This window comes from Zalophus californianus, chromosome 13 (assembly GCF_009762305.2).
Source record: "Zalophus californianus isolate mZalCal1 chromosome 13, mZalCal1.pri.v2, whole genome shotgun sequence".
Taxonomy (NCBI): Eukaryota; Metazoa; Chordata; class Mammalia; order Carnivora; family Otariidae; genus Zalophus; species Zalophus californianus.
Window position 1 is genome coordinate 73,441,266 of NC_045607.1, and position 20,352 is coordinate 73,461,617.

At 37.3% G+C, this 20,352-nt stretch overlaps 1 long non-coding RNA gene across 1 annotated transcript in view; it reads left to right on the forward strand.

Moving 5' to 3' along the window:
• Positions 1-19,437, forward strand: part of LOC113934018 — a 66,051-nt gene extending 46,614 nt beyond the window's left edge. Inside the window, exons 2-4 of the long non-coding RNA XR_003523571.1 lie at positions 7,988-8,105; positions 18,489-18,625; positions 19,216-19,437. This is a non-coding gene — a long non-coding RNA (uncharacterized LOC113934018). The remainder of the gene's footprint in view (positions 1-7,987; positions 8,106-18,488; positions 18,626-19,215) is intronic.
• Positions 19,438-20,352: the final 915 nt, after the last annotated feature.

Sequence of the window (20,352 nt, forward strand, 5' to 3'; positions counted from 1 at the left end):
CAATACTACCAACCACCGTGACCTGACATTGACAAAACGCTACATCGACAGTCACCGACAACACAGTTGTTCAAGTGTACGTGACACATTCACCAAGACAGATCACATTCTGGGCCACAAAATGAGTTTTAATAAATTTCAAAGGATTTAAATCATATCAGACAAATATATCACACATTAAACTTCCTTTGAGACAACACCTCTTTTTCTTGCCATGTCCTCTGACCACAATAAAATTAAATTGGAAATCAATAACAACTAGATGTTTAGCAAAGCCCTGAACATTTGGAAACTAAACAAGTAATCTATGGGTCAGAGAAGAAGTAGCAAAGAAAATCAGGATATATTTTGATACTGGCTTCCTTTTTCTTTCTCCAACCCCAACCCATTGGGCTTGCTCTTGTCCTGGTACCCTTGAACTGGCCCTCTGCCTGGGACATTCTTCCAGCAGACATCTGCATGGCTTTGCTTTCTTACTTCTAGGGAGGGTCTACTAAACTCCTATCTCAATAAAACTTTCTCTGGTGACCCTATAATTCAATCCCCGCCTTTTCCCAGTTTTATTACTCTGTAGCACTTACGACTATCTACACACTATATACGGTTTTTGCTTTACTTTTTGTTTGGCTTGTCCAATCAAGCTTCATAGAGGCAGAGGATTTTTGTCTGTTTCCTTTTCTGATGTATCCTTTAACTCTTAGTAGACATTTAATAAATGAATAAACATAAATGTATATACAAAACACAACAGCATATTAAAAGTGTATCATTGGATGCTGGGAGTACATGCAATTAATTTTTTTTTCTTTGTCTTTATCTGCATTTTCTATGTCTTGAATCTCTTGATGGGCATGAATCTCTCGTGCAATTCTTTTAAAAAATAAAAATCTTGTCCGGAAATACCTAGCAACATATTCCCCAGAGCAAGTCTTTGAAATATTTTATATTTCCTAGCACTTGACATGCAGGAGAGAGGAAAGCAGGAGGCATAAACTTCCAGAAAATCTTAACTTTCAAGACACGATATCATCAGTTTTGTCCCCCACAAAAACTTTTCTACACACAATTTGAGTTCAGTATTAAGCATATAAATATAAGAATCTATAATTTGTTAATTAGTGATAAAATGTTTTGTTTCCAATTATACTACAAATTTTATTTGTCCAGCAAATTAATTTGTTTTATAGGGTCCAAGCATGTATGACCATTATTCTGTCTCTCTTTTTTTCTAGGCTACCTTATTATATGGTAGTTAAAAGTGATTAGACAGTATTCATAGCATTATAATGACCTTGTTACACTATAACTTTGTTAACTTTTAAACTTGTGTCCTTGTATTACGTGGAATCATCAGTAAGCTTGACCATCTACTCAAAATTTAACCTCAAAACAAATTCAGCTCCGAAGAGGTGAAAAGGATGAAATAATTCAGTATCCACCTGTGCAGATGTGCAAATAAAAATTAGTCCTTGAAAAATTTGGCTTTCAGTTTTCTGTGTGCATATCAGAAGACAAGACAGTAGATCACTACATCAAAAACTAATGATGTATTGTATGGTGACTTAAAAAAAAAAGAAGACAAGACAATATCTCAATTGTACAAAATATCAAGAATTAGATTTACTTTCTTTTATTTTGATCTCTTTGTAAAAAACTGTTTTCTATTTTGATTAACTTTGAAAACAAACATTCAGAGTAGGGGCAAAATGAATAGCAAACATAGGAAGTTTTATTAAAAATTCTAAACTAAGTCAATACCACCTTTCTCGCTTCACCATGTTATTTAAAAGTTAATGACAACAAAAGGTCAATGGCCAAAACTGACAGTTTTGATGTTTTTTTGAAGATGCAAATTACTGGAAAGTACCTCAAATTCAACATCTTTCAGGCCTAGGCGATGTAACTTTGTTCTAATGTCTCACAGTCCAGCTGGAGTGTTTGCTTTTCACTGCTTAAGTGTAGGATGCATCTGGTGGTTGCAATGTACCATGAATTTTTTATATGGAAAAAGTGACTCTTGTACAATGGTCAGTATCATATAGCATTTGAGAAGACAGAAAATGATAAAACTGTATTTCTCAAAAGCATGATCAATCCATAACACCGAAGATTGGCATAATGGGGTAGGCAGTCCGTGTTGCTCATTATGTCCAACACTCCTACAGTTTTCTTATAGTCTGATTTCTTTTCCTCTTAGCTCTGTGATTGATATCAATGCACCCTCTCTTTTCCTCCTCCAACCACTTCGCCCTCCTTTGCCCCTTGAGAATTGGCACTCTCGGTTGGAGATTTTTGTAGAGTTTTTCTGTTGCCAGTCCAGGAGCTGGCATTATTTCTGATAGTCATTTTAACTGGATTCAACCCAAACATGTTAAACGATTGAAGTAAATTAATTGTGTTGTCTATGTCAATAAAAGAGCCACCAGAGCCAAGCCAACATAAAAGGCTCTAACAGTAATGCCAATTTAAAGGTTCATTAACAAATACCAATGATAGCACTGTAATCCCCAACCTTTCATCACTCGAATATTAAACAATGGGCATTAAAGACACCAGAGAAGAGACTATATGATACCAAACAGACTGAAGTTGGTCAGTTTTTTCACTTGTCATTATAGACATCCAGATATGAATTAAGTTCTAGCTGTCTTGTATATTTTCAGATGGAGCCCAAAAATGATGACAGTATTTTAGATATGTCAACTTCTTTTCTCCTCTTGTTGCCTCTGGAACATTCTCTCCTTTCTGATAATTTCCCCTCCTTCACTGAGTTTCCTTCTTTAATTGTTTAAGATGTTTGATATAGACTGACATGGATTTGGAGCCTCAACTTTTACTTCACTTGTTCACAGGTGATGGCTGAGAGATGTACAAGAAACAAAAATAACAGGAGTGTCCTAGAATTCAAGTACTGTTTCTGCCTCTCCTCTTGGGCAGAAAATAAGCTACAGATACTTTGACCTCTACCTTAGAAAAATACCTGATTGTAACTTTTGCCCCCTAAAATGAACGAATTCAAGTTAAAATGACAAATGGGGGGCTGCCTGAGGTGGCTCAGTTGGTTGGCTATCCAACTCTTGATTTTGGCTCAGGTCATGATTTCAGGGTTGTGAGATTGAGCCCTGTGTTGGGCTCTGCGCTGATCATGGAGCCTACTTGAAGTTCTCTTTCTCTCTCCCTCTGCCCCTCCCTTCCCCTGCATGCTTGCTCAGTCTCTTTCAATAAATAAATAAATAAATAAATAAATAAATAAATAAATAAAAATGACAAATTGGCAAAAGTTATTCAGAAAACACTATAGATTAATAATCATTCATCAACTGGAGTTTTGTGAATAACTTTTCCTAAAGTGATTGATCATATTAATCATTCATCTACTAAATGGCATTAACCTTTCAAGTGGCAACACAAACATGCTAAAGAAATAAAAAAGTGAGAGAAGTTGATAAAAATTTATACAGCAATACAAATGACTGATAAGCAGAGGAACAAATGTTCACCCTTATCCATGCCTTCATTTGTAATAATAATTAAAAAAAGAACAAGACACACTTTTTCAGTCATCCTCTCAGTAATGAGATTTGAGTGATGGAAGGTGGTGCTGTCGAGGATGGAGTGAGACTGGAAAAGTGGGGGTGGATGTGCCCAGGGCCAATGGAGTATTTATGTGCCCTCTCTTTTTAAACTCTGCTGCAGGGAGCTAGACTTTGTAAAACTAAAGTGAGATACTCATGTATATAAACAATTGTTTGAAGTGTAAATAAGAACAGTATTTTGGAAATAATTTGATAACGTACTATGATAATTTTTTAAAATGTTTGAACCAACTCTTATAGTCTATTGCTATTTCTTCCTTAAAGTTTGATAGAATTCACCAGAACAATCATGGAGCTTAGAATTTTATTTGTGGAGAGCTTTTTTAACAAAAATTCAATTTCTTTGATAGTTCAAACTCTGGACTTCGATTGTCATCTGGTTTGCCAAATGTATCTGCCTAAAGATTTGATAACATTCCTTATTAGTAGATTAATGTTTGTAGGTTCTGTAGTTATATCCTTTTTGTTTTACTGATATTTGAAATTTGTGACTTTTTCATTTTTGCTGGATAAACTTAGACATTTTTCAAGTTTATTCTTTTTTTTTTTTTCTTTCTCCAAAGAACCAGTTCATGGTTCCATTAACTTTCTTGACCTTTGGCTATTAACTATTTTCTTGTCTTATATTTGTATTCTTTTTATTTTTTCCTTCTGCTTAATTTGGGTTTACTTTATGGTTTATTTTTTTTAATTTCTATTTTTTAAAAGATTTTATTTATTTATTTGACAGAGAGGCAGAGAGAGAGCACAAGCAGGGGGGAGTGGCAGGCAGAGGGAGAGGGAGAAGCAGATTCCCCACTGAGCAGGGAGCGTGATGCGGGGCTTGATCCCAGGACGCTGGGATCATGACCTGAGCTGAAGGCAGACGCTTAACTGACTGAGCCACCCAGGCCACCCAGGCACCCCTATTTTTTAGTTTCTTAAGATTGGATTCTTAGAATAATGATTTTAGAACTTTCTTTTTAATATATGCATATTAAATCTATAAATGTCCCTATAAGATGTCTTTTAGCCACATCCCACACATTTTATTATGTTTGCGTCATTTTCTTTCAGTTTAAACTGTTTTCTAATTTCAATTTTTTATTTTTTCCTTTGACTCATGGGTTATTCTGGAGAGTTTTCCTTACTATCCAAATTCTGCAGTATTCTTTAATATATCCTACTAATGTCCTTTTTCTGGTCCATGATGTCATCCAAGCTCTCTGATTCCACTTAGCTGTGGTGTCTCCATGTCTTCTGATGGTGCCTCAGTCTAACTCGGACACATTTGAAAAATACTACCCAGTTATATTGTTGAAGGTCTTTCAATTTCAATTTGCTATTTTCTCATGATTAAATTGAAGTTATACATTTTTGGTAAAATAAAGAAAAATAACAGAGAATTAACATTATGCCCTACTCATTGCATCATATAAGAAGTTACATCATGATGATGTATTTTATTACTAGTGATTTTGAATTTTACCATTTCGTTAAGGTGGCATCTCCACTGTAAAGTTACCATTTTATAATGAAGTATCTTGTGGGGAGATGCTTTGACACTATTGCAAATACCTAGTTCCTCAATATACCTTTACTACCAATTTTAGCATCCCTCAAAATTCCTCCTTGCAACAGTTACTACTGCAGGCCTGGTAAAATGGTGGTTTTTATCTTCTCTTGACTCCTCCTGTATTTAATAATTAAAATTTTATTTTAAAGAAGTCTGCTCCATCTTCTTTGATTTATTCAATTCCTTATTTATATCAGTGGACATACTGCTGGATATTTCATCTTCTTCTCCAGGTTATAAATCTATTGCTATCCTTATTTCCCCAGATTTGGCTAGGAGAGCTTCTTGAGGTTAGGCTCTGTGTCCTTTCCACATGGCTCCATCATTTTTGAGCACTTCCTTGCTTTCTGGCACCACAGGATGTCCCAAGCTTATCTTGTATTTTCCTGCCCAATCCTGATGTTAAACACTTCTCCAAGGAGCTTTGGTTTCCTTAATTGGAGAATGTTATTCTCATTGCCATGGAGGTGTCATTTCTTGTAGGCCCTTTTGCTGAAAGAGCTAGGAAATAAACTCACACATTCATACACATCTTTGTTTCTACATGTATCCATCTGTCTGTATACCAAAACCAATGACCATACCAATTGCTTTTTATTCTAATCCAACACTATAGGATTCATTCTAGCTTCTCCCTGTCTTTATTTGTAACACCATTCTCTGCCAGTAGAAAACTTAGCTTTCATTATCCACAATATATTTACTTTTTGCTCAGTCCTAGCATACACATAAAATAATTCCATATTTGCAAACCCATACCCTTGTGAAAAACACATATAAACTGGGGTGTCATATTCATGCATAGTTCTTTTTGTCTTTAGCTTCACAGATATAGTCAAATAGTGTTTGGGGTTCTGTTGTTTTTTGTTTTGTTTTGGGTTTTTTTTTTTTTTAAGTTGCTTTGGTTTGTTCTTTTACTCACTCCCCAGTCCTTCAGTGTGGTTGTATTTACCATTGGTAAGCCAGTTAAGTCCATTTCTTACTTTTTGTATTACATTCTATATTCCCCATAAAGTGGTAGATTTTATTTATTTATCGGGGGATATGTGAAACATTATCACAACCCTGAGAGCTCAAAAAAATGCTCAGCACAGTGTCACTCCTCTTCTCTACATCAGGTTTCCATTACCTCATTCTTTCTATCCCATTCCCACCCACCTTCTGTAGGTAAACAGTCTCATTACTTTCCAGGTTATTTTTCCTGTGTTTCTTTTACAGAAAAGATCATACATATACATTTTCATAAATCCCATTCCTTCTTACACCAAGTGTAGTATGGTACAGAAACTCTTTTGCACTTCACTAAATACTTTATTAAGTTCAATTTAAAAATAGTTAAGCGTGATTAGAAGAACTCTAATGACATCCTTGTTTTCTAGTTTTATGATCCCTCTCTTTCCTAATTTTGTGTCTATTGTTGGATTTATTCCTAATCATGGTTCACAATCATTTTCTTGCCTCTTTGCGTGTTTAATACTTTTTCTTTTTCTTTCTTTCTTTCTTTCTTTTTTTTTTTTTCTGGCTGGAATTGTGAATGTCTGCATCGTTGTTGTTTTCCTTTAAAGAGCCCTGTACTTTCATCTGGCAGGCAGTTGAAGTGACTCGCAGATCAGTTTGATCTCCTTCAGGCCTCTTTTCAAGCTTTGTTATGGTTGGCCTAGAATAGGCTTCACTCCAAATGGAGTTTAGCTCTACTAGGAAGGCATGACCCCGTTGGCTATCACCAGGGACTCTAAAAGTGGCCAGATCAAATGTCTTTCTACTTTCTGTGAACTCTGGGAATTGTTCAGCTTGGAAGTTACTAATTATCCTTTGTTGGGCCTCATGGACTTGAACTCTACACATGCAATGATTAGTTCTCAGCAAAAATGCAAGCGTAGCTCGAGCATGTTTCTGGAGCTTTTTCTCTTCATACTTCACTCTTTTTTGGGACTCTGCTGTGCAACCTCCCCATTTTCCCTGCTGTTTCTATGTCCTCAACTCAGCAAGACTTTGAGGATGTGCTTGGGCTCCCTCTTCCTGGGCCCGTGGCAACCAAGCAGGAGCCCGAGGTGATGAGATGGCTGGTCTTGTTTGTTTCCTTCCTCTCCAAGATCACTATCGTGTTCTATTGTGCAAAGCCTGAGACCAACTGGTACATAGAGTTTGTTCAATTATCTAATTGTTTACCTCAAAAAAGCAAGTTTGGTCTTTGGTATTCCTGCAGGCCTGAAGGCAGAAGTCTGGCCATTCTTAGTTTTCGATGTCAAATTACAAGCAGTACTCACTAGCCAGAGAGCCAGCTTTGCACAACACAGGGACAATTGTCCATGCTTTATGGTAGTTAGCCCCCACCCACAAACTGTGGCCATAAATAATATGCCACTCTGTGATGGCTGTGAGGCAAGTGGTGCCCCTGGAGCTGTGCAAAGTGAACTTGCACAAGCATGAACGCGGCTCTGGTGGAATTCTAGAAACAGAAAATTTGCTACTGCCATGTCATGCAAGATTCTATCTGCAAAATATAAAGGGGGGCAATGATCTTACTATTTTGTTAGAGGCTATAATGGCTCGAGGGGGCTCTTAGGACACATTAGAAACATGTTGACTGCTAAAGAAAACAGAAATGTAACTTAAGTATAAGAAGCCAGTAAATATATACATCAAGAAGAACGTTGTGGAAAACCAAATGGTTGGGTGCTGGAAATTAAACTATCAGGTGTGATCCAATGAAGAAATTCAGGCTCCTCAAGATGTGCGTAATTATACATTATATATGTACATATATTATGTATATTTATATTATGTATCTATAGAACCACACATAACAACTTCTCCTTGGGTCTTCTTCATTTAGGAGAAATCAATTTAAATAAGCAACAGAGAGACTGCTTTAACTGGAAAAAAAGGACAAAACTTGTTTATGAAAGTATGGAGAGCCTGTCCCTCTGGATACTCTTGGAGATGGTTGACAGGTGAGATATGGGGCTGAAACCTTTTATGGACCCACTAGCAGAGCTAAACAATTTTCTGTCCTTAGCAGCTTCTTGATTTACTGAGTAGGCACTTATAGTATGGAAGGTCTATAACCCCATCCAACAGTTATTGACTACCTACTAGTCATCATGATATGTAGTACCATGACAAATAAGATAAATAAGATACGATCTTTTTCTTTGGGCATTTTCTAGTGTGGCAGGAGAGATAGACTGAGGAAAAATAATTTCAATAGAAGTGATAGTTCAAAGAGAAACTTTAAAGGGGATATCAGCTGGGCAGAGGTATCCTCCCAAATCATTACAATCTAGAGACCTATATCACTACATATGTATCTTCCGACACCCACATATATACACATACACATACCTAAATGTCTATGCTTACAGCACAAATGTCTGCGAGCCCTTATAAATTATTGCTGAAACAGAAGTTGCATTACAGTTTTTGCTTCAATTAAATATCCTTTATCATCGAATGTAGACACTCATTTTGTTCTGACAAGCATAATTTAATTTTAGTGATTACCGGGTTTCATGGAACACTATCACACACATCAGGTTTATTTGGTGAGACTAATGCAGGTGTAGTCATGTCAGAGTTTCCAGCCATGTGCAGCTCTCAGGTCTTCCCCGTGGAACTCAGTGAGTTTGCTACTGTTCCCACTGAAATGTAGCCGATTAATTACAAAGCTAAATGAAGACAACTGAGATCCCACGGAATACTGGATCCTAAAGACTGAAACAGTGACTCCTTGAGGAGTGATAGAAGCTTTTTCTGTGGCCTGACTCATGTTATTACTAACAGAAAAACAGCAGTGAATTACATCCACAGTTCCTGTGAGGACCCCACAATGATGTCCTCCTTTTTTGGGGGGGGGTCTCATCATAGGAAAAATATGGCAGCTCGTTAAATTGAGAAATAGATAGGTAGACATATTGTGGCATGAGGATACAATAGAGATGTTTTAGAACTAAATCAGAATATACTTTACTAAAAGGACAGTTTTCCCATTACACTAGTTTCTTCTTGCTGCTAAAACAAATTACTACAATCTTAGTGGCTTAAAACAACGGTCGTATATTATCTTACAGTTCTGAAGTTCAGACGTCTGAAATGGCTTTATGGAGCTAAAACCAGTGCATTGGCAGTGCTTTCTGAAGGCTTTAGGGAAGTGTTCATTCATTTTCTTGCCTTTTCCAGCTTCTAGAGGCTGCCCACATTCCTTGGCTCAGGGCCAAGGAATGAAAAGCCAATAAAACAATCCCTCTGGCCTTTGCTTAAGTTGTCATATCTTGTTCTCTCTCTCATGCCCCGTCTTTCACTTACAAGGATCTCTGTGATCATATTGGGCCCACCCAGGTCATCTCCCCATCTCAACCACGTTGGCAAAGTCTCTTTTGCCATAATAGTAACATATTCACAGGTCCCAGGAACTAGCATGTGGATTTAATTGGGGAGCCATTATTCTGCCTACCAAGCCCAGGATGAGATAGTTCTTAAAAATTCCTCTATGTTTATTTTGATAGGCTATATTAGTGATATTGGTAGTTATATTTTGATAGGTTATAGTAGCAGTTCATATTAATTTTGATAGATTGTAGGTTATTCTGATAATATTAAAAAGTTTATTTTGAATTGCTGATTTAAATTGGGCATATGAAACAATTTACTATTCAACATAATAAATGTAACTAATTGGAGAAATTCTCTTTAAGATGATGCAAAAACTTCTCCTGTTGAATTTGGTGCGGAAATGCTTGGCAGAAAGGAGGTCTTGCATATTTAAAGTATTTGAATTATATTTTTGTAAACGAATGTGTCTATTGTCTGAAAAAGTGCTTGGCTTCTCTGCACTCCTGGTATAGTGTCTGTCCATTGGTTTTTGCTTAGCATGGTGCCCACTGCCCAGCACCTGCTTGAAAGATCCTTGGTGGTCTCTTGTAGAACTTAATCAATTTTTTATTATGAGTGGCTGAGCAGAGCACATAGGAGTGTTCTGAGGCCACAGAATTATTTAGTTTTGATAGTAGATCTTTAAAAAAAAGGCCTAAGCCATACATCCTACCTCCTAAATATCTCCTAGGCATCAGAAAAATGTATGTATAAGTAGCCATTTTTTCCTAATTGAAATGGAGCATTTAAGTCAAAATAGTTTAGAGGAGTGTGTGTGTGTGTGTGTGTGTGTGTGTGTGTGTGTGAAGCATTTCTGCCAGCAAAAAGTCCTTCTCTGACCTTGAGCAGAAACCCAGAGTTTCTTGAGCCCACCACTCTCCAAGGTCTTGTTTCTCCTGCTTTGCTACCCATTAGCACTGAAGTTGGAGAGGCAAATGTATTGTGTTGTGCATTGTGCTAAAATCTTCTGTATCAATGGATGGTCTGAGACTTAGTGGTAGTGGGTGTTAGCAATATGGAACACATGTGCTGGAAGATTCATCTTTCCATGTGGACTATTATATTATGGTGTTGTCTCATTAAGGAAAAGGATGGGGTTATTGGAAAAGGAGATAATCATGTTTTAATTTTTGTTTTCTAGAAGAAATTATTAAAAATTAGGTAATTATAATCAAATAATGTTATCCAGATACTTTTATTTTAAGTGTTCATAAGCAAAGTTAGAGTAAGCCAGATCACTCTACGGGTCTCTGTGCTTATGAATATGTGATTAATAAGTGATTCGATCATTTAATGAATACTGCCTATTTATTCTTTTCTAGGGACTAGAAGAGGCATCTTATGAGGAGAATAAAAATACAATTTGAAAATGACAAATGCATTAGATGATTTTTAAATTTTTCTTTATTTTTTTTAAAGATTTTTATTTATTTATTTATTTATTGAGAGAGAGAGAATGATAGAGAGCATGAGAAGGGGGAGAGTCAGAGGGAGAAGCAGACTCCCTGCTGAGCAGGGAGCCTGATGCGGGACTCGATCCCGGGACTCCAGGATCATGACCTGAGCCGAAGGCAGTCGCTTAACCAACTGAGCTACCCAGGCGCCCGAAATTTTTCTTTATTATCAGCAAAAATAAGAAAGTAGTTTAATGGCAGTGGGTTAAGTGGTTATAGAGTGTATCTCATGTAAAACAATTGCAGATAATTGAAGCTTCACTCTCCTGTTAACTTGGCTATTGGTTTTAAAGGTGGCTTTAAAAATGTTAGGAATGTATCAACTATCCTAACTGGAGCCTAAACGGAAGACTGTCTATCAGATGCTGAATTAAATAAGTATCTCCAAGAATTTTGCCAAAAAGTAGAGAGGAAACCTGGGAACCTACCAATATGTTACCATATGTGGAAAGGGGGATTTTGTAGATGTAATTTTGCTAAGGACATTGAAATGAGGAGATTATCTTGGATTATCAGGAAGGCCCAGTTTAGTCACAAAGGTCCTTAAAAATGGAAGAAGGCCTCAGAAGACTCAGAGGGAAATGTGACTGTGGAAGGAAGTTTGAATCAATGTGGCATGAGAAGGACTCAACTTGCTGTTGCTCCTTTGAAGATGGAGGAGGGGGGCCATGAGGCAAAGAATGGGGGCAGCCTCCTAAAGCTGGAAAAGTCAAGGAAATGGATCATTCCCTAGAGCCTCCAGAAGGAGTGCAGTAAGATAATAACTTGGTATATTTTTAAGCCACTAAGTTTGTGGTGATTAGTTGCAGCTGCAATGGAAAACTAATACACATGAATCAGAGTATATTAGAATCATTAGTATTTGGTTTACATCCTGGGAGCAGGTAAACTCATCTGTAGTTGAAAGTGAATTTCAGACTGTCAGTTTGTTCCAAGAGAAAAAAAAAGAACTCTAAAACTTAGTAGATTTGTACTTTTTAAAAAAATTTTCAGAGAATTAGGAGACTCACACAAGCCAAGTTTTGAAACTAACTTAAATTTAGAAAGTTATGAATTTCTAACAGCATGCAAATATTTTGAAATTTCAACTCAGTGTTTCCTACAAATGTGACTTACTGCTCTGAAGACAGATAATGTTACCAAATCACATATAATTTTACAAACTTACATCTAGCTTTTAAATAAATCAAAGTTGATCAATGAAGTTTCTTTGACAATAAACCATTCTCTCTCTCTCTCACTCACTATATATATTCAGCCTAGAAAGTTCATTCTGCATCTGTCCCATTAAATTTTGTTGACTTTAGAAGCATTCTTTAAGATACTTTGAGTGAAAATTATAGTGAGTATTCGTTTGTCTGGTTCATTTGTTGGTTTGTACATACGTGTTTTTACTTACTGGACTCATCATTATGGGAGGGTAAATCTTTTCTTTGAAAGTGTCGTATCTTTGTTATGGAGAAGAGATGCAAACAATTACTAAGAAACTGGATTCTTTTTTTTTTTAAATTTTTGTAAATTTATTTGAGAGAGAGCGAGAGCATGTGCGCATGCATGAGTGAGCAATCAGGGGACGGGGGCAGGGGGTAGGAGCAGAGGGAGAGAGACAAGCTGACTCTGCGCTGAGCATGGAGCCCAACATGGGGCTTAATTCCATGACCCTGAGATCACGACCTGAGCTGAAATCAAGAGTCGGATGCTTAACTGACTGAGCCACCCAGGCGCCCCATTAAGAAACCTGAGTGCACTGTAAATAATAATAATAATAATAATAATAAATGTCCTTTCAAATGAATAGAGAATACTCATGAATCTTATTTTACCCTCTCCCTCTGGCTTATAACAAATACTTGGCTTTCAGTTTCCCACCATCATAACTCTCTGATTTTATAACCCACCTGTGGGTTAGAAGTAAGGAACAATACATATATACTATAGTGGTGGAAACTAGGAAGTTACAAGTCTTTATAGTAGTCAAGGCTTTCCAAGTGTTCTCAAAGTCAAGCTGAATGCAGACTTAATGTTTTCACTTTTTTCTCTGTCTTATGCTTTCAAGTTGTCCATATACTTAAAAACATATACTTATGTAATTGATTAAGTTGGAAGATTAATCATGGCATGATTAGGGTCTTTTAACCATTCAGAACTGGTCCATTTCAGGCTCAAGTGGTTCCTGCTGTGTAGTCAGTCTTATCTGCACATATTTCAGAGTAAGTAACCATATCTGGGTTCACTAGCTATTCTGAGACACTAACTTATGTCATCCACTCAGTCTATCATCATAATGACTGAGAACTGAAAAGCAAAGAGATTGACTCTTCATTTCACAAATTTAGTTTCTGTGCAAGAGTATAAGGAATTGTGCCTACGTGCATTACACTATCCACTTCATGAATAAAACAATACAAGATCAAGTACTTCAATTCTTCCAGTCAAAAATTCAGCTCATTAAGATTGTGATTAGATTGCAAATATTTTATATTGCATCTATGCAGGGGGAGTTGTCTATCTAGGGTGTAGAAAGGAAAAGTATTGATTCCAGTTATTGTTTCAAAGTTTAGATATCTCAACTGAGTTTGCAATTAGGAAAATTCTAAAACTTTTATTGTAATAATTTTCATTGATAAATTGCCAGAAATATATTATATGTGTACTTATTTTTTTATTTCAGCCTGGCCCTTGGGAAAAATAATGGAAGTCTTAAGTGACACATTCCATCATAAAAATATTAAAGGTTGGCCAATCAACCAGCAAACATTAATTTCAAGCCTTCATATTTATGTATGAGTCCTGATAAAAAAAAAATGGTCCATGCCATAAGGTGTTTTTTTTTTTTTTTAATTTAAATGATCTGATAAGATTTTTAGTCAGAGAATACTCAATTGCTCTATCTCAAGAAACTACAATAGGTATAACAGGATGTTCATGGGCTGGAAGAAGGTGGTCTCAGGTGAGTATTGATGGATTTGAATAAAATGTAAAGAAGGGGGAAAGCATTTCAGGAGGGAGGGAAGAGCAGGAGCAAAAGTGAAATAAAAATGGACCTGACATGAATAAGGGTATGAACATGATAACTTTTGAATAATATGAGATTATGTTAGGAAGGGATGAAAGAATAATCTTGACTTTGGTATTACAGACAATCAGGGCTCACTGATGAGAAGGGCTTATCAATGATCAGTGAAAATAGATGATGTAGGAGAAGAAGCGCATGATCTTCTGATAAGAATGCTACCTTTATGGCCACTAACACTGAGAGACAATGTTTTCTATTACAACATGCAAAGATGACTCTAGCTGTGCAATTTCACAAATACTTAAAAAAAGGGGGGGGTGTCAGGGAACTCATGATCATAAATTTCTTCTATGATTCTATACCTTATAGAGACTTGCAGAGAATGAGAAAGGCAGGGTTCTTTTCTCAATTAAAAAATTCTATCTCTAAAGCCAACTTGCACAAACTTAGCGTGGTCAGGGGAGGAAGAAGTTTTGCCAAGGAGACAGCTTTTATAAGTGGAGAGAGGAGCCATGTATTTAATCTACACTCTGCCACTCCGTATAACCCACCTTTGACATGCGGTATCCCATTTAATCCACATAAACATTTTTAAACATTACCTCACACTGTATCAGTCATGGGCCAGTCAGAGAAACTGAAACCACACTAGGTATTTCAACACAGATAACTTAATATAAGCGGTGGATATAGAGGTGTTGGTTAGCTACATGAGATAAAGGGGAGGATGGATGTAGTTTAGGAAGCAGCTATCAGCCCCAAGGCTGAGGAGCTGGGATTTGGACTTCCTGTTGGAGGCTGATACCTCTGAAGGACGATGAGCCTTGTTCTGTTGGTGCCAGTAGGAGCTGAAAACAGGGGCCAACTGTCACCACTGGGGGTTGGAGTAGTTGAGAACTGCAAAGAAAAGAGAAGAAGGAAGGTCTTTCCCCACCCCTTCCCTTTCTTTCAGATGACGTAACAAGAAGCCAGCTGGCAATGAAGAAATGTAGTTGGCAAAGCCCCAGCTCCAGCCATTCAAAGCAGAGTATGAAGGGTGAGCTGCGAGCTGAGCGACACAGCATATTAACCAGCACAAGCATTCTACTCAGAGTCTGTGTGATGCTCAGAAAAATTCAGCTGCACTCCTCACATAGTACAGTCAACACATGGCACAGCCATAATGTGACCTCCACCAGAGCCCACACCTCCCACACAACAACATCCTGTTGTGTGGGGTGATGTCTCATCAGGATGCTTCCAGAGCTGGTCCCAGGCTCCCATCAGAGCATCTAGTAGCATCAGGCTGTATGAGGCACCAGCACTGGCCACATACCTTCATCCAGGCACCACAACACCTTGCTAAGTAACTAGGTACCAAGCCTTTTGAGGTTGTACTTGGATGGAGAACAGTTTAGCCTTGGCTCTGAGCCTGAACCAGAGATAGAGATTTGCTCGCCTCCTCCAAGATCCATCTCCCACATCTGGAGTGGGACTTATTCATAAAACACTTCACATTCCACATAAAGTGGTCCTAAATACCATATATAAATATGATTTTTTGAGAACGATGTTTTACTCACTTGTAAGGAAGTGCTCTGGCCAAATTGCATCTGTAACACTAGAAGAATAGGCTGGTGTATTTTTATTATTTGTGTGAGTCCCTAAGCACAGTTAAATGAGCATGCATTTTGCCAATGGTCTTAAAATACAAGAGCAGACAAGTTTTACCTGAGTTGTTTTTTTGTATGAAACACAACTTCAGACAACTTGAAACACCCTCACTGGAGAAATGTTAATGAGAGGCCTTGGCACCTAAGAATCATTCTTAAAATTTCCCACTCTCAAGGATTCTTTTCTTTATAAGTGCTGTTCTCAAATACAAAATGGAAAATTCATAGTATCTGAAAGGTTAGATTACTTACTTTACCACCCTTATTATGGTAACTCTAAGAGAAATAGCAAGTGGTTTAACAATTGCCCATTTATAAATGTGACTGTTTAAAAGAAACACAGAGTTAGGATTTCAAGTCACAGGGAAAATTTTCACAAGCAATAACATTAGTCAAAATGTGTTTGCCTTCACAGTAGGTGGAAATGTGTGTGGTAGAACATTTGAGACAAGAACATGTATTCAAGCCACATATATTGGACATTTTCAGTCAAAAGAAAAAACAGCTATAAATCAGGTTGAATATTTAGTTTTAATGTCACTAGAGGTAATTTCTCAGAAGTTATCCCAGTTGCTGCTATACAGAATTTTTCTTTTTTTTTTTTTGTTATCGTTAGAGTCAATACCTGATTTGTTCCAAGGAATAATATTTACTCCAGGAAAATGCTTCTTCTTGTCATTTTTCCTAAACCTCTAAGTACCAAAAGCTCTTTTAGAAGACGTTTTCTTTTGGGATTCTCACTGAGCCACCTACTCACTGGAAGAAAACTACTTCAACACCAAAACCAAATCAAGCTAATTAAGCACCACTGTGGCCGAATGATTGGTCTCACCATCTGAAGATTGTGGTTAGTCTCGTGGGGCCACTGACTTGCACAGAGGCCTGAATAAAGATACCTTTCTTTTTAATACATTGTTGATTGGACTGATCTTCTGGTCCAAGTGCCCATACTTAAAATTCCATAAACTACTGAGATCTCTATGCAATTTTCTTTTTAATTACCCAGGGAGTACCGTATGGATTTGTTAATTAGTTTTTGCAATGTACTTCAAGATTCCAACAGGAAACAGACTCTGGCTTCCCAGTGCCGAAAGTAAGAGTGTTTGCATAAGAAGTTATAAAATTGTTTCATTTCAGGTTGTTTTCTTTCTTCTTCTTTTTTTTTTTTTTTTTTTTTTTTTTTTTTTTTTTTTTGCTTTAGCTATGGACAAGTTCCTTCTGCCCGTCCAGGCATTTAAAAATGATCACTACTACTTTTACAATGTCACCCCACTAGTTTGTATTTATTTTGTGTGGTTTGTAGTTGGACCTCATGTAGTTTTATGGAAACAAGTTTAAAATTAATCTTCTTATTCCTGGTACACAGTCCAGCTGAATGATGTGAGGAATGGAATGAAGAGCTTTTTATCTGGATCATGAAAATTTGAAAAAACAGACATTGTTTTTTAAAAAAATGAGAAAAAGATGAAAAATTATAGAGCTGGAAGGCTTTCATAGAAAAATCTTCTATCTCCAAACAGGATTTTGTGACCTCAATGTATTATGTACCAACAAATATGTTCGAGCCAATTTGCATTTTGTAGGGCCGCAATAAAAACTGGAACCACAGGAGTATTTAATTATGCACATGCAAAGTAAAGACTTGTATACATGTATGCTTTCACATGCATGCAAGTAAACACATGCATACGTGCAAACACACACACACACATCAAACAATGTCCAATAGTTATCATTATAAAACAAGCACACCTCAGTTATCAGAGGGGTTGACATAGTTCTGGCCTCTTGAATGGTCAGCATTTCAATGTGCATATGACATGCTGAGAAAAAACTAAACACACACACATCCACACACACACACCTCTGAGGTTCATGGTTACCTTTTGATCAGAGGATTTGCAAAATATCCAAAGCCTTGAAAGAAACCATGAAGTTTGAGAAACATTTGTAGGTTCTGACAAACTTCCAAGCTTCCTGCTGGGAATACTTTGTGCTCTTTTCCATCCTGCCAGAGGAGAGCAGTAGTTTATGGGCAAGTCCTAGGCAATTAGAATTCCATAATTCAAATTAATAACCTCATAAAACACTGCAGATTATGTGCTTGGTTTTTTAACGTATAACTAAAGTACTATTCTGATAGTGATTTTCGAATTACTTGGAATTCATCCCAGCCTTGCTAAAAATAATTTTTTTTAAACTTGAAGGCATGTGAAGTTAAAAAGATTTCATCTAATGAAGAGTTTTTTTTTTTAATTTACAATTAGATTTTCAGATTAGTAGGACATGGAAAATATTTGCTTTCACTGGTTTTGCTTTACCGGGAAGTAGATGTTAAGGACAAGTTTTTCTCAGGCTGACCTTTTCCAAGTTGGAAAGGGGAAGCGGCAGAAGGAGGCAGAAACGCAGCTTCATTTTATCATGTTCCTCTTATGCTTCATCACATTGTCTAGTGAAATGAATGAATAAATTAGGTTTTGGGTTTCATGTGCTAGATTATGTGTTTTATATATTTCGCTACTTTTAATTTAGTAGGGCAGTCCTTTCCATTAGAACATGGGTCTCATTAAAAGAAATGTTATTATGGAACCGTGTGCATTAGGTTTAATTTTCACTCAATTTAAAAAGAATACTTGGGAGAGTAGTGCATCGAAGCACAAGAAAATGATTAGTTGAGGGTCCTTTTAAAGAGAGGAGCCAAATGTGTGAGAAGTAGTGCCTCTGGGGCAAATAAAACAATCGAATAGTCGGAAACGGGGTTGCAGGCTTCGCATAAATGACCATACTGCTCTATTTTCAGACCTCCTGCTTTTCTCTAATGACAATTTCTCTTTCTTCTTGAAGCAACCGTCAAAGAAGGGCTGGGGGTAGAGAGTGACAAGGATGGTCTGAGGCCCAACTAGGACAAGACCCCTAGAGCGATGCCTTTCAGGATTTCTTACATTCTCTCACAGAGGGAAATGTCGTCTATTACCGCGGAGGTGAGGAATCCATTCCAGTTCGAGCCTTTACCTAGCCCACTGAAGTTAAACTTCAGTGAGCATCAGAATCACCTGGGGGGCTGGTAAAACACAGACAGCTGGTCCCACCGCCGAGTTTCTGACAGAGTAGGTCTGGGAGTAGGGACTGAGAATTTGCCTTTTTTTTTTTTTTAACAGTTCCCCAGGCGATGCTGATGCTGCTGGTCCCGGGGCCACACTTTGAGAACTGCTGATCCTGAACGTGCTTAGAAAGGACCACTGGCTCCGAATAGATGAGAGACATAGGCACATACAAAGATGAATAAATTAGGTTCTCCTCCTAAATGAGTTGGGGATGTAACCATCCTTGAGGCCTGCAGTTTGAAATGGTTAGCTGATTCTCAGTTGTACGAAGAAGTAGCCATATATAGTTCAATCTCCTCCATTCATGCTAGTGCCTCACCCTGATGAGTTCTTTAGCTTTGCAAAGGTATTTTCATTCTCAGATGGCATATCAAGGGTGAGGTTTACTGAAAGAAGCAGTAGGAGAGCCATATATAGATGTTAATTGTCTGGAAATATTAATATGGATTTTTTTTTCTCCCTTACAGGTAACAGAAACTAACACTGGATAACTTACATTAAAAAAGGGATTTTACTGTTAGGTCATGGGCATGCTCCCAGATGAAAGGATGAAAAACCAAGCTTGAGAACAAGCACCCAAACAGCCTGTGTTCTGGGTCGCAGCAACGACTGGGTGAATGAATTCTAATGTTATTGGTATTTTCTTATTGGTTAAAACGCAAGTTTCAGAGAGAGAATCTTCAGTTAGCCCAGCTTAGCTGAAGCGCCCACCTCTTCAATAGAGAGATCAGAGTACCTTCATTCATAATTCCACTGACCTGTGTGCACTAGGGGAAAAAGATCCTCCACCAAAGAATCAAGTGTTGTTCTCAAAAGGAAGAGTAGGCCCCTGAGGGTCCACACATGTCCACCACACCATTTGTGAGCCTTGAGTCGGCCAACTGTTTTCTAAAGGCCAGCTTGAAGTGCTATCAAAGAACCACAAAGTTGAAAGACATTAGAATATAATAATTTCACCAGAGATTTTCTTTTAAGAAGGTTAATAACTAAAACAGTGACTCTCAATCTCGTCTCTCCAAATTAGAAATGGGAACCCATAAGAAATTTTCAGTATTTTTGTAGCCGGACCAAAATTATGTGTTTGCTCTCAGAACTGAAATGTCACGTTTCTTTATGTGGTTGCAAATATACATCTACTCACTGTAAAAATACTTTTTTCTCATCATGTTAAGAAACTCTGCTATGTAGTTATAACTGTCTTAATTTAAAATCTAGGAAACAAGTGATTAGGTTTTCAAGGATGTGGTTTGAGAACTTTTCGAAAACACGGGATATGGGCCTGTGTTTTGGAGGTAGGGCAGTGATAGTATATTATATTATGAGAGGTCTTTGGTGACTCATCATTGCCATCACTGGTTAAGCCATCTGTTTGTTATGGGTTGAATGGGGTCCCCCCAAAATTCATGTGTTGAAGCCCTAACCCCCAGTACCTCAGAATGTGACTTTAGGGTCTTTAAAGATGTAAAAATCCAGCCACTGGTGATGGCCCCTACTTCTGCTGATTCTGAATTCCACACACTGTGTCATCTCTGCAGGCCCCTTTTCCGGATGATTACTAATTTCATGTTCATTACCGGCTGTATGTTTAGCTCCCTCTTCTGTCT